Source organism: Canis lupus, chromosome 3, assembly GCF_003254725.2.
Source record: "Canis lupus dingo isolate Sandy chromosome 3, ASM325472v2, whole genome shotgun sequence".
In the NCBI taxonomy this organism is placed as follows: domain Eukaryota; kingdom Metazoa; phylum Chordata; class Mammalia; order Carnivora; family Canidae; genus Canis; species Canis lupus.
Window position 1 is genome coordinate 58800272 of NC_064245.1, and position 12932 is coordinate 58813203.

A 12932-nucleotide genomic window follows, 5' to 3' on the forward strand; every position below is an offset into this window, starting at 1 on the left:
GAGCCCAGGTCTGAGCCCCGTCTTCCCCTCTGAGCAGGACCCTGAGGCCAGTAGAAACAGGCATTGGCGAGTGGCGTCCTCCTGCCAGTGCTGCTGAGTGCAGGGCTGTGGACGTGGACTGGAGACCACATGGCCTGGCGCTGTCCTGCCTCTGCCCATTCCCAACCCTGTGACCCAGGCAAGGGACGTCACCTCCCTGGGCCTCTGTTTCCTCATGACTTAAATGAGTGTGAGTGTGATGGCACTGCCTACCTCCCAGGGTAGTTGTGAGGATCAAATTCGGACAATTCATTAGAGCACTGGGAGTGGAGTCTGTGGTTCCCAGAAAATGAGCAGTGAGGTTAGATGCCATTGCTGCCTTCCCCACCCGTACGTACAGGGCCACAGCTCCAGCACGGCCACCTTCAAGCCTTCTCTACAAGCACTGCCACCACACCCTGAGTACCTCCATCACATCACCAGCTCCACTGCCACTACCTGCATCACCACGCCAGCACCGTTCACACCGACAGCGACAACCCCCTGATCCCACGTGTTCCCCTGACGATATCACCATCATCACTTCACCACCAGCTCTGTGACCGCACAGCCCCATCCACACTCCGGGAAACCACGCCACCGCCCCTGCTATGACCATCCCCCCTCTGGGACTTTGACGGCTACAATCATTGCCCCTGCCCCTTGCTTTGAGGCACCTCTTGGCCACCACAGGCCCCCTCTCGTGCCCGTGCCCGCAGGGCCTGAGCGTCACCCGCCCGCCCTCCCGACCTCCTGCCTCCGGCTGCCTCCCACACCACCTTACTCTGGACCTGACATCTCTCTGCGGGGAGTGGCACCTGCCCGCAGCACCCGGGCGACCAGGAAATGCTGAGTGTGGCCGCAGCCCCGGGGATGGCAGCCGTCACCCGCCTCGCTGAGCCGCCAGCTCCGCAGCGGGATCCTCACCGGGCGGGTCCCCCAGGCAGTCCCTGGTGCGAGAGAGCCCGGCCAGGGCCTCCGGGCTGCGATGCCACCTGCAGCAGCACAGGGAGGCGAAGGCCCGACCGGAGCGAAAGACACATCTGAAACAACCCGGGTTTTCCCGCCTCAGCACCTCCTCCTCGACCCCTACCGCGGCGGTCACCTCTCTGCTGCAGTGCATGCTGGGGGATGTAGTCCAAAGCTCCTGCTCCTCTCTCATTGGCCAGGATGTGATCATGTGACCAAGGCGGCCCTCCAGGGGTGCGGAGGAATTCAGTCCCTTGCTGGGGTCACAGCGCGCGGTCAGCGGGGAGGCAGGGGCCGTGGGCGGCGGGGCCGTGGGCGGCGGGGCCGAGCCGAGCGGCTCTACACCTGCCGAAGCTCGGGGGCGGCTGCACCTGATACCCCTAGAAACGGAAGACCGTTCCATGAACAGTTAGCACTTTTGTTCCCTAATCTGCTCTTCATTTGGAGTCAGGATGCTTGTGCCGGAGGGCCCGGGACCCTGAGCAGCAGCGACTTGACAGGTCTCCACCTAAGCACGTCCCATTTACTACACTGGCTGGGATCGGTTTGGAGTCTGGGCAGCTGCTTCATGTTTCCCTGAGTCTCCTGCGCCTCCCCTCCAGGTCCCAAAGGGGGGCCACAGCTCCAGGCATCACATTGCCATATATCCCCACTCAAGGCAAGAAAAGAGACGAAGGGTCTTCGTCCTGACTCCCTCTTTTTAATGCAGGTGGGAAATCTTTCCCAAAAGCAGACCAGGCTTAACACGCCCATCTTTTTGGCTCCACCCGTGGTCCATGCCCCCCTCGAGATTCCAGACAGGCTGAGAATGCAAGTATCTGGCAGAAGGGAATAAGCTTGTATTGAGCAGCTGAGTCCATGACAATCCATCCCTTGGGGTGCAGTAGGCACCCCCTGAACAAAATAAGGATTCTGTGAGTGGACGGGAAGGGGCCACTGAACAGGCATCGTCAGGCGTGGCCTGCTCTGGCTCCCTGTCTGTGGAGAGGGCTGTTCCTCAAGCTGCCTGCCCTCAATGTGGTGATGCTATTGACCGTTCCCTCATAATCCCAGGCCCCACAATCCCCAGGTCTTCCCTCCCACTGCTGCTCCTTCCTGGTCTCCTCTGCTTCCTACACACCCACCCTCTGCCTCCTTCCCTGCTGACCCAGGCCACCAGTAGCTCCACACCAGGTCTATGCCCCCTGGCTAGTCCTCATACCCTCCTGCGTGAATCAACCCGGACTTCCTAGCCACCCACACCTGCCAGCAGGCACCCCTCCTGACTTGGCCTGGCCTCTGGTCTGATCATGACTCTTTCCCACAACCTGGGGTCCTGTGGGCCAGAGCCAGCATCCCCAAGCCTGGGAGTGAGTAGTGAGAGGCAGCGTGACATTCTCTTACTCCAGGAGACCTGGTTTCTCTCCTTCAAATGCAGACTGGAGCCCAGGCCCTGGGTTTGCTGACATAGCCCCATAGGTGGGAGGCCTGGGGAACAAAAATAAATGGCACTAGTCTGGAATTTCTTTCCCCTGCAGCACTCAACCTGACATCAGACTCATGGGGTGGCTCTACAGTCGTGAATGAGTACATGGAACATCGGGTGATCCTGCTGTGGCACCCTCTGTGTTAGGCCCTCTTGCAGCACACCCCAGGATGGCACTCCAGCCCCCTGGAAAGGCAGGGGCCCTGAGTGAGCAGGTGGGGAGGGACCACCCTCCTGTCACCAGCAAGGCAGGGCTCTCTTTGCAGAAGGACACGGCTTCCTGTACGAAACCTTTGGGATCCGGCCAAGGTTCTTCCCTCTGTGTGCAGGGCCCGTTACTAAGCCCCTGCTGTAGCGAGTATCGTGTCTTGGGTAATAACGCTCTGGGACAAATGCTGGCTGCGGCTCGCAGCGGTAGACAAGGGTACAGGTGGGCTCTAGCTGGGCAAGAGGAGAACATGGTCCTGAGCCCCACCTCATGCCACGCTGTGCGCAGAGTTCACTTCCCATGTCAGCTCATTTCTGCCGCTGCTGACTCTGTGAGCTGCGTGGGGCCCTCCCCATTCCTCCCATGCAGAAACCGAGTCCCGGGGGACTCAGGGAACATGTGCATCGTCCCAGAGCCAGTGCTTAATAGAACCAGGATTTCCCCCTGCTTTGTAACCCTGAGCAGGTCCCAGTCATGAGAGCAATGAAGAAACAGACCAGAGGATTAGTGAGAGGTGAGCAGCTCCTGTGCCAGGAGGTCGTCAAGCAGAGCCAGAATGAGCTTCGCTGGCAGGCCTTGGTAGAGAGGGTCCTTCCCCGGGGCAGGCGGCGGGGGTGGCGGGCAGTGAGCAAGCGGGCTGGCTCCCACTAGAGGGCAATTTCCACAAACATGGGTGGCCTTGGGGGGTCAGAGGGAATCTAGAGGAGGTAGCGGAGGGGATGGCCCCTGGAACCACTGAGGGAGACCCAAGTGGGGCTGGAGGAGGCAGAACCAGGGCCACCGTGTTGCCCCTGGGCCGTCACTCTGTTCCCTCTGGGTTTGCAGAGGCTGCAGTTTGTGTAGCGAGGGTCCCCATCCCTGTCAGCTCAGCAGGAAATATTCACGCTTGTCTTGGACCAGTACAACTACTGCTCGTGAGCACCTTCCTGGGGAGCCCTGTTCTTTAAAAAAAAAAAAAAAAAGATTTTATGTATTTATTCATGAAAGACAGAGAGAGAGGCAGAGACAGGACAGAGGCAGGCTCCATGCAGGAAGCCAGATGTGGGCCTTGATCCCGGGACCGCAGGATCATGTCCTGAGCCAAAGGCAGATGCTCAACCGCTGAGCCACCCAGGTGTCCCCTGTTCTATGTACTCTCCCTGTATTACCTGAGAAATGACTCACCCTCCCATCTACCCTCTTGGGAGTTGATCTGGCTTACACAAAGAGAAACTGAGGCAGGGTCACTCAGCCAGGGTCCAAGGGTCAGGTTGGTTTGGACAGCCTGTTCCGAGGCCTCTACATCATGGATGCAGCCAGGCTGTGGGCTCTTGGGGGTGAGTGGCCCTGGGTCCAACCCACTCTGGCCCTTTACCTGGGAGGCTATGGGTAAGCCGACTCCCTGTCCTTGAACAGGGGAGATAGCGGGCAAGGTGAATGACTTCAGGACCTGGCATTTGCTTTTGTCAGGCCCACTCTGTGCCAGGCAAGGTCTCCAGGGTTTTCCACTGATGTTTGTTCTTCATTGATTCTTCATGACAACCATCAGGACATTTATGGATGAGGAGACAGAGGCTCTGAGGATCCAAGTGGCCACTCCTGGAGGCTGGCATGGGTTATCCCTATGTCACCCCATACTGCCCTGAGTGAGGCAGTGAGGACCTCCACAGTTGATCTTAGGGTCTGTGTCATGAGACCGAATTAGAGCCTGAGACAAAAGGGAAAATCCGAATACCGCCCTTGCGCTTGGGGGAATGTTGGTGTTCTATTCATCACCATTTGTTTTGGATTAATTCTGAGTTTTGAAATATGACACTGACTTATCTCTATGTCAGCTCCTGAGACTGGGTTCCCCCTTACAGTTCGTCCCCCCAGGGCACTGTGCCTCACTGCCTCACCTGCTCCAGCCCTGCTCCAGGCTTTGGACTCGGGTCTGAGGGCACCGCAGTGGCCCCAAGGTCCAGAGATCAAAGGACTCTTCGAGATTGCCAGTGGGAATGCAGTGGGAATGTAGACTGTGGGCTCCATGGGGCGGGGGAGGCAGTGTGGGCCCAGGAAGGGGCCGTGTTCCAGGCCCCACAGCTGGCAAACTGTGACATGTGGATTTGAGCCCCATCTGTCAGAGGAGCTCTTGTCCTGACCCTCCTGACCCTCCCATCACACAGGTGTGAGAAGGAGGCCTGAGCGCCGGTCTGTACACCCTGAGCTGCCCTGCGGCCTGGCTGCACCTGCCTGTCCTCCTGGACCCCGAGCTGCCTCCCCTCTCAGGGCGGGGCTCCGCTAACCCTTCTCTCCCCTGCAGGGAAGGCTTTAACTGGGACGGCACTGCTGTCTTCCCAGAGCCACCCCCAAATAGGATATACCCAAACATGATGGAGCCTGTCACTCAGAACGTCAGAGACTATATCGTGGCCCTAGTGAAAAATGTGAAGGAGCGAGCCACCTGGTTCCGGACACTGCACCTCCTCTGGCCCTGGGTAAGGTGGGATCCCAGGCCTCAGTGTCCTGACCACAGCCCTGGATTCCTGTCCAGTCTCACCCAACCACATTCTTTCCAAAAAAAGTGGGAGGGCCGTTGATGGGGGTTGAGAAGGGGCCACTCTGCCTGGGCTGGGCTCAGCCTATTTGGGGAGCCAGGAATTTCAGGAAAGCCATCAGAGCTGGCAGGGTGGTGCTATTGTGCGGGCCATAATTCGAGGCGCCCAGGTGACCCATGTGAACAGCTTCACCAGGCTCAGGCTTCGACTACTGTCAACAACTGCCGGCCTCACCTCCTCCCAGCCAGACCCCCATCACTCACATGTGTTCTACAAAACTTCATTTCCTATCTTACTCTCCATGGCAAACTTTCAACAAGGACAATTTAGAGTTACCGTGACTGTTTGTGGTGGGGGGGTGTCTTGTTTTAATGCTACAACTCTCTCTCTTTTTTATTGAGATAAAGTTCACATATCACTGTATATGAGTTTTAGGCATGCAACATAAGGATTCCATTTTTGTCTATGTTGCAAAATGATCCCCACGGTAAGTCTACTTAACATCCATCAACATACACAGTTACAAGGTATTTTTCTTGGAATGGGTGCTTTTAAGATCTATTCTTTTAGCAACTTTCAAGTACATGATACAGTATAATTAACTAGTCACCATGCTGTATGTTACATCCCCAGAACTTACTTATCTTCAAACTGGTAGTTTGTACCTTTGACTCCTTCACCCATTTCACCCACTCCCCATCCCTAATTCCACCTGTAAGTGAGATCACATGGCATTTGTCTGTCCTTGTCTGATTTATATCACAGAGCATACTGCTGTCAAGTTCCATCCGCCTTGTCCCAAAACTGAGATTTCCTCCTTTCTTTGCTGAGCATGATTGCCTTGCACATATGCACCACATCTTCCTTATCCACTCATCCACAGATGGACAATCAGGTTGTGTCCAGATCTTGGCTATTGTGAATAATGGGGTAAAAGAATAAAGAGGAGAGGCGCCAGGGTGGCTCAGTGGTTTAGGGTTTGCCTTTGGCTCTGGTCGTGATCTCAGAGTCCTGGGATCAAGTCCTGCATCAGGTCCCCACAGGGAGCCTGCTTCTCCCTCTGCTTGTGTCTCTGCCTCTGTGTGTGTGTCTCTCTCATGAATAAATAAATAAATAATATTTTTTAAGGGAACATAGAGGAGCATGGAAATGAGCATGGGGGTGCATACATCTTTTCAAATTAGAGTTCTCAGTTCCCTTGGGTAAATACTAAGACTTGGATTGCTGGGTCATAAAGTCATTCTATTTTTCAGTTTTTTTTTTTTTAAAGATTTTATTTATTCATGAGAGAAACAGAGAGAGAGGCAGAGACATAGGCAGAGGGAGAGGGAGAAGCAGGCTCCACACAGGGAGCCTGATGTGGGATTTGATCCTGGGACTCCAGGATCATGCCCTGGGCTGAAGGTGGTGCTAAACCACTGAGCCACCCAGGCTGCCCTATTTTTCAGTTTTTGAGGGACCTCTGTACTGTTGTCTGTAGTGGCTACACCGATGCACAGTCCCACCCACACCTTTGCCAACACTTGTTCTTTTTAGTTGTTCTGACAGAAGCCATTCTGATGGCTGTCAGGTGATATCTCATTATGGATTTACTTTGCATTTCCCTGAATGGTGAGTGATGTGGATGGAGCATCTTGTCATGCAACTGTTGTCCATTTGTAGGTTTTCTTTGGAACAATGTCTATTCAGGTGTTCTGTTTTTAAATGGTTTTTTGGTTTTGGGTATTGAGTTGTATGCATTCTTAGATGTTATGGATATTAATTCTTTATCAGGTATTTGATTTTCAAATATTTTCTCTCATTCATTAGGTTGTCATTTCATCTCATCAGTGGTGTCCTTGCTACACAGAAGCTTTTTTTATTTTTATTTTTATTTTTTAAAAATATTTTATTTATTTATTCATGAGAGAAACACACACACAGAGCCTGACGTGGGACTCCATCCCGCGTCTCCAGGATCACACCCTGGGCTGGCGCTAAACCGCTCAGCCACTCGGGCTGCCCAGAAGCTTTTTTTTTAATGTTTAGTTTTGCTTTTGTTGGTTTTACTGTTGGTGTAAAATTGAAAAAAAAAATTATCACAAGACAGATGTCAAGGAATTTTCCCCTTCTGTTTTCCTCTAACAGTTTTATGGTTTTAGGTGTTATATTCAAACCTTCAATCCGGGGCAGCCTGGATGGCTCAGCAGTTTAGCCCTGCCTTCAGCCCAGGGCATGATCCTGGAGACCTAGGATCAAGTCCTGGGTCAGGCTTCCTGCATGGAGCCTGCTTCTCCCTCTACCTGTGTCTCTGCCTCTCTCTCTGTGCTTCTCATGAATAAATAAATAAATAATTTTTTAAAAAATCTTCAGTCCATTTTGAGTTAGTGTGTGTGGTGTATGATACATTTCATAATTTTGCATGTGGCTGTCCAGCTTTCCCAACACAATTTATTGGAGAGACTGTCCTTTCCCCTGTGTATACTCTTGGCTCCTCCATTTCAAATTAACTGACCATATATGTGTGGGTTTATTTCTGGGCTTTCTATTCTGTTTTGTTGATCTCTATGTATGGCTTTATGCAGATACCATTTGGTACTGATTACCATGATTTTACAATGTAGTTTGCGATCAGAGAGTGTGATGCCTCCAGCTTTGTTCTTCATTCTCAAAATTGCTTTGGCTCTTCAGGATCTTTTGTGGTTCCATGCAAATTTGAAGATTGTTCTATTTCTGTGAAATATGCCATTTAAATTTTAACAGGGATTTAACTGAATATGTAGATTGCTTTGGGTGGTATGGACATTTTAACAATATTAATGCTTCCCATCCATGAGCACAAGATATCTTTCTATCATCTGTGGGGCTTCTTCAGGTTCTTTCATCAATGTCTTACAGTTTTCAGCATACAGGTCTTTCACCTCCTTGTTAAACTTCTCCCTAGGTATTTTATTCTTGGTATGCAATTATACATGGAATTGTTTTCTTAATTTCTCTATCCAATAGTTGATTATTAGCATACAGAAATGCAACTGATTTTTGCATGTTGATTTTTTATCCTGCCACTTGTCTGAATTTGTTCATTAGTTCTAAGCATGTCTCGGTGGAGTCTTTCAGGTTTTTTATATACCATGCCATCTTCAAATAGTGACATTTATTTCTTCCTTTCCTATATGGATGCCCTTTGCTTCTTTTCCTTGCCTACTTGCTCTGGCAAGGCCTTCCAATGCAATGCTGAGTAAATGTGGACAACATGGGTATCCTTGTCTAGTTCCTAATCTCAGAGGAAAACCTTGCAGCTCCCCACCATGGAGTATGGTGCCAGATTTGGGGTTGTCATAAGCAGCCTTTCTTATATTGAGGCATGTTCCCTCTATACTCACTTTTTGAGAGTTTTTATCATAAATGGCTGTTGAATATTGTCAGTTGCTCTTTCTGCGTCTGGAAGAGCGTCATAAAAGTTTTATCCTTCATTTTATTAATGTGATGCATCCTGTTGGTCCATTTGTGGATGTCAAACCATCCTTGATTCCCTGAAATAAGTCCTACTCTATCATGGCATATGATCTTTCTGACAGGTTGTTGACTTCAGTTTGCTAATAACTGTTGAGGATTGTTGCATCTGTGTCCATCAGGGACATCAGCCTCTAATTTTCCTTTATGTGGTTTTAGTAACAGTATAATGTTATTTCTGGGATATGAGTTTGGAAATGTTCCCTATTTTTCTGTAACTTTGGAAGAGTGTGAGAAGGATAGGTATTAATTTTTCTATAAATGGTAGAATTCACATAATAATTGGTCTGTTGAGATTTCTATTTTTTCTTGATTCAGTCTTGGTAGATAGATTATTAGGAATTTATCCATGGTGTTTGACTTTATCTCTTTTTTTTTTAAGATTCTACTTATTTATTCATAAGAGACACAGAGAGAGGCAGAGAAATAGGCAGAGAGAGAAGCAGGCTCCCTGTGGAGAGCCCAATGCAGGACTCAATCCCAGGACCCCGGGATCACAACCTGAGCCAAAGGCAGATGCTCAAGCACTGAGCCACCCAGGTGCCCTGACTTTATCTTTTTGAAAGTGAGTTCAAGGTCAGTAAATGTGAGTTGTGGCTGTCATCACTGTCATTCATAATTATCATATCATTAAAATTAATGATGTCGAAAATTAGTAATATAGGTATGTGTTAAGAAAAGTCCAGGAGTGAAATAAGTTAGACAGCAAATGCCCATCCATTGTAGTCTCACACATATGTGGGATCTAAGAAAACCAGACTGATGAAAATAGGGATTAGATTTATAGTTGCCAGACGTGTGCGGGTGGGGAGGTGGGGGAATTGGGTGATGGTGTTCAAACGGTACAAACATCCAGTTATAAGATAGACAAGTACTTGAGATGTAAAATGTGATGAAAGAAGGAAGGAAGGAAGGAAGGAAGGAAGGAAGGAAGGAAGGAAGGAAGGAAGGAAGGGAGGGAGGGAGGGAGGGAGGGAGGGAGGGAGGGAGGGAGGGAGGGAGGAGGAAGGAGGGAGGGAGAGAGATGGACACAAGGATGTACTCGGGAGCTGGTGGGGCCTCTCCCAGGCAGAGTGGAGGGCCCTGGATGGCAGAGGGAGGCCACTCCGCCTGGACTGGGCTCAGCCCCGCAATCACGGGGGTCACGCTGTGGCCCAGCCTGCAGGGCTGTGACAAGCAGTTCTTCAACGCGTCGCTGCAGTTCTCCAACACGGACCCGCTGCTGGACTTCATCAACAGTAACTCGTCCAAGCTCGGCATCTCCGTGGAGTACGCCACGCTGGCCGACTACTTCGAGGCGGTGCAGGCTCACAACGTCACATGGTGTGTCCACACCCACGGGGACTTCCTGCCCTATTCCTGAGGTAGGAGCCTGGGCAGGTTGAGATGCAGATCTGGTGCCGAGGAGGGTGCCCACCTCCGTGTCTGCTCTGCCCTGCTGATGGAGCTGGTGAGGGTCCCTGGGGCTGAGATGATCCCTGCCCCGACCCCCGACTGTCCCACCTAGACATCCTAGCTGCCTCCACACTTGTGCCCATCAGGTTGAACCTCTTGCTATTGGCTGCACACAATAGTTTCCAGCTGAGAGTGCTCCACTCCCACTACCCCTATCCTTCCACCTAAATCCTACTTATCTTGCAATGTCACCTTCTCCTTTCCTGACATCAGACCTAGATCAGGTGGGTTCTTGGTGTCCCTATGGTTATCTTTCATAGTATTTTCAAAATTGTTGGGGAGCCCCACCTGCTTCATGCCTGTGTTATTGAGGCAGGGACTGTGCTGGCTCTAGACAGTACAGCCCAAGGGTGAAAGGGACCAGTCTTGGAGTGAGCCTACTCCCTGGCTGCATGCAAGTCCTGGAACCAAACTGTGTCAATAAAATGGAGAGGTTCATGGTGCTCAATCCATTGAGTTATAAAAATGAAATGAGGCAAGAAAAGCTCTTAGCCTAGGGTCTGCCACAGAAGAAGGGCAAGGAGATATAGCCATTCACAGTTGTGTCATCCCTAGTCCTGTTGGGACAGGTCCTGCCATGCAAATGATCGGTCCATCCCTGTGAGGAGGCTAACTGAGGGCCTGCAGGGTGCTGTGAAGGCAGCCTAGCAGCACTACTCCCAGGCCTGCCCCAACCCATCCCCCATGCTAAGCTCCCTGCACACCCCAGCTCTCTGTCCACAGTCCAAGCTAGAATTAGAATCTAGATCTAGAATTAGATCAAGAACAGAATGACACAGAGCTGAGGGAGCAGAGAACACCATCCTCACCCCACCCCTGTCCTGGCACATCACTGGGGAACAGTGTTGACCAAACCATTGACCTTCTAACATCTTTATTGCATAAAATGGGAGAGCCCTTGAAGGGTTTCTGTGGTCCTGCTCTGCTCCTGACAGAAGGAGAAGCCAAGGGGATGTGGGGATGCAGTGAGGTAGAGTGGTAAGGGGCCAGGACAGCTTAGGGAGCTGATGTAGCCTCTACTCCCAGCCAGCTACCCCCAGTAGGCCATGGGCTAGTTGGAAAGGTTGCTTAGGACAGGAGGGTTGAGATGTGGCCATACCAATCATACAGGTGGAAAACCAAGGCTTGGAGGGGCTCTTGCACGCTGAATGTTCACCAGAAAAATGTCTGGGGGGGGTCTGGTCTGCACCACTGACCAGCAGCCAGAGTGCCTGAGGAGGGCCAGCCAGGCAGTGGCTCAGACCCATACCTGGGTTCGGATCACAGTCCCTTTCCTCACAAACTGTGTGGTTTGAGGCAAGTGATGTTACCTTTATGAGCCCAGTTTTGTCATCAATGAAGCGGGTTCTCGAAGGTTTGGGGGGACAGCCATAGAAAGTAGCAGTGTCCACTGCCTCAACCTTGGTGTCCCACCCACACCCTAGGGTGTGGGCGGGACACTTGTAGAAGGGCTCCTCAGCTTCCATTTGCTTATCTTCCCAATTTCCTTCCCCTTCCAAAGAGATGCCATGGTGGGCCCTGATACAGGTGGATCTGGACAGGCACTGCCCTGGTTTGCCCATAAGTTGATTTGTTGTCTGTGTGGTGAGAATGTGGGGCTTCATTATTCTGAGAACAGGACAATTTAGATCTTGTGGACGGAGAGCTGGCCAGTGCTGGAGGTAAGAGGATATCCTTCAATGTGACTATGGTTACAGAGAAGATGGGAGGAGCTACTTTGATGGGTCACATGGAGAGCCCCTGCCTGGCCAGGACACTCAGCCTGCTGGAGGGGCTGTGGACAGCACGTCCACCTGACCCCATGGCCTGTGGCCTTTCTCCGGGCCCGTGGGGCTACCCTTCCTGGTGTCCTCAGGCCGTGTGGGGAAGGTCAGGGAATGGGGACACAGGCCAACCTGGGAGGAGGCAGGGGGCAAGAACAGTGGGAAGAGTCAAGCAACTTGTGAGACCCAGCCAGGGCCTGGGGAGGCACCCCGCACCCCCTCCTCTCACCAGAGCCCAGAACAGGCGTCATCCTCTGGGTGCAGGTCAGCACAGCAGCTAGGGAATCCCTCAGCAATCCCCCATCCCAGCTCCCTGGGCTGCCAGTGGAACCCCACTGATTGCAGGCTTCCCCTGAGTCACAGGCAAAGGCCTCTGCCAGCACTCAGAGCACGTGCCAGCTGGTGCTGCCTGCTGGGCTCCCACCTCCCCCTGCACTCCTCAGAGGTCTCCCAGGCCCTTGGCTCACAGGCTCTTCAAATTCCCAGGTCCTCCCTGGACTGTCTGGTCCCCCATCCCAGGCCTGGCCCAGCCCAGCCTGATCCTCCCACCTGCCCCAGCCCCCACAACAGGGATCCGCGGGCCATTCCTGGCCTGGCTGGACAGGAGTCTCTGGCTGCCTCTATAGGTGACCCAGGCAGAGCCAGACACCAGGCTCCAGTTTCCCCAGCTTTACTGGGCTTGGGGTCTGGAAGCCCCCACGCCAGGGAGACTCATGCCAACTGCCAGCTCTTCTCTCCAGATCCATTTCAGGCCTGGACGGGCTTCTACGCCTCCCGCAGTGGGCTCAAGGCGCTGGCGAGGCGAGCCAGTGCTCTGTTGTATGCCGGGGAGTCCATGTTCACACGCTACATGTGGCCTGCCCCCCACCAGCACCTGGACCTGGCCTGGGCCCTGAAGCAGCTCCAGAGGCTCCGCTGGGCAGTCTCCGAGGTAATGTCACACCTCTCAGCATGATGTCAGGTTGAAACCTCCTGTGTAGTGCACTTCCCCAGCCCCTGGTCGCTAGAGGTCACTTTCCAGAGGAGAACACTGAGGTGGTGGGTGT

At 52.4% G+C, this 12932-nt stretch overlaps 1 protein-coding gene across 1 annotated transcript in view; it reads right to left on the reverse strand.

Annotated features, from left to right (window-relative positions):
- Positions 1-12932, reverse strand: part of PPP2R2C (protein phosphatase 2 regulatory subunit Bgamma) — a 947578-nt gene that overhangs the window by 239319 nt on the left and 695327 nt on the right. The window lies entirely within an intron of this gene.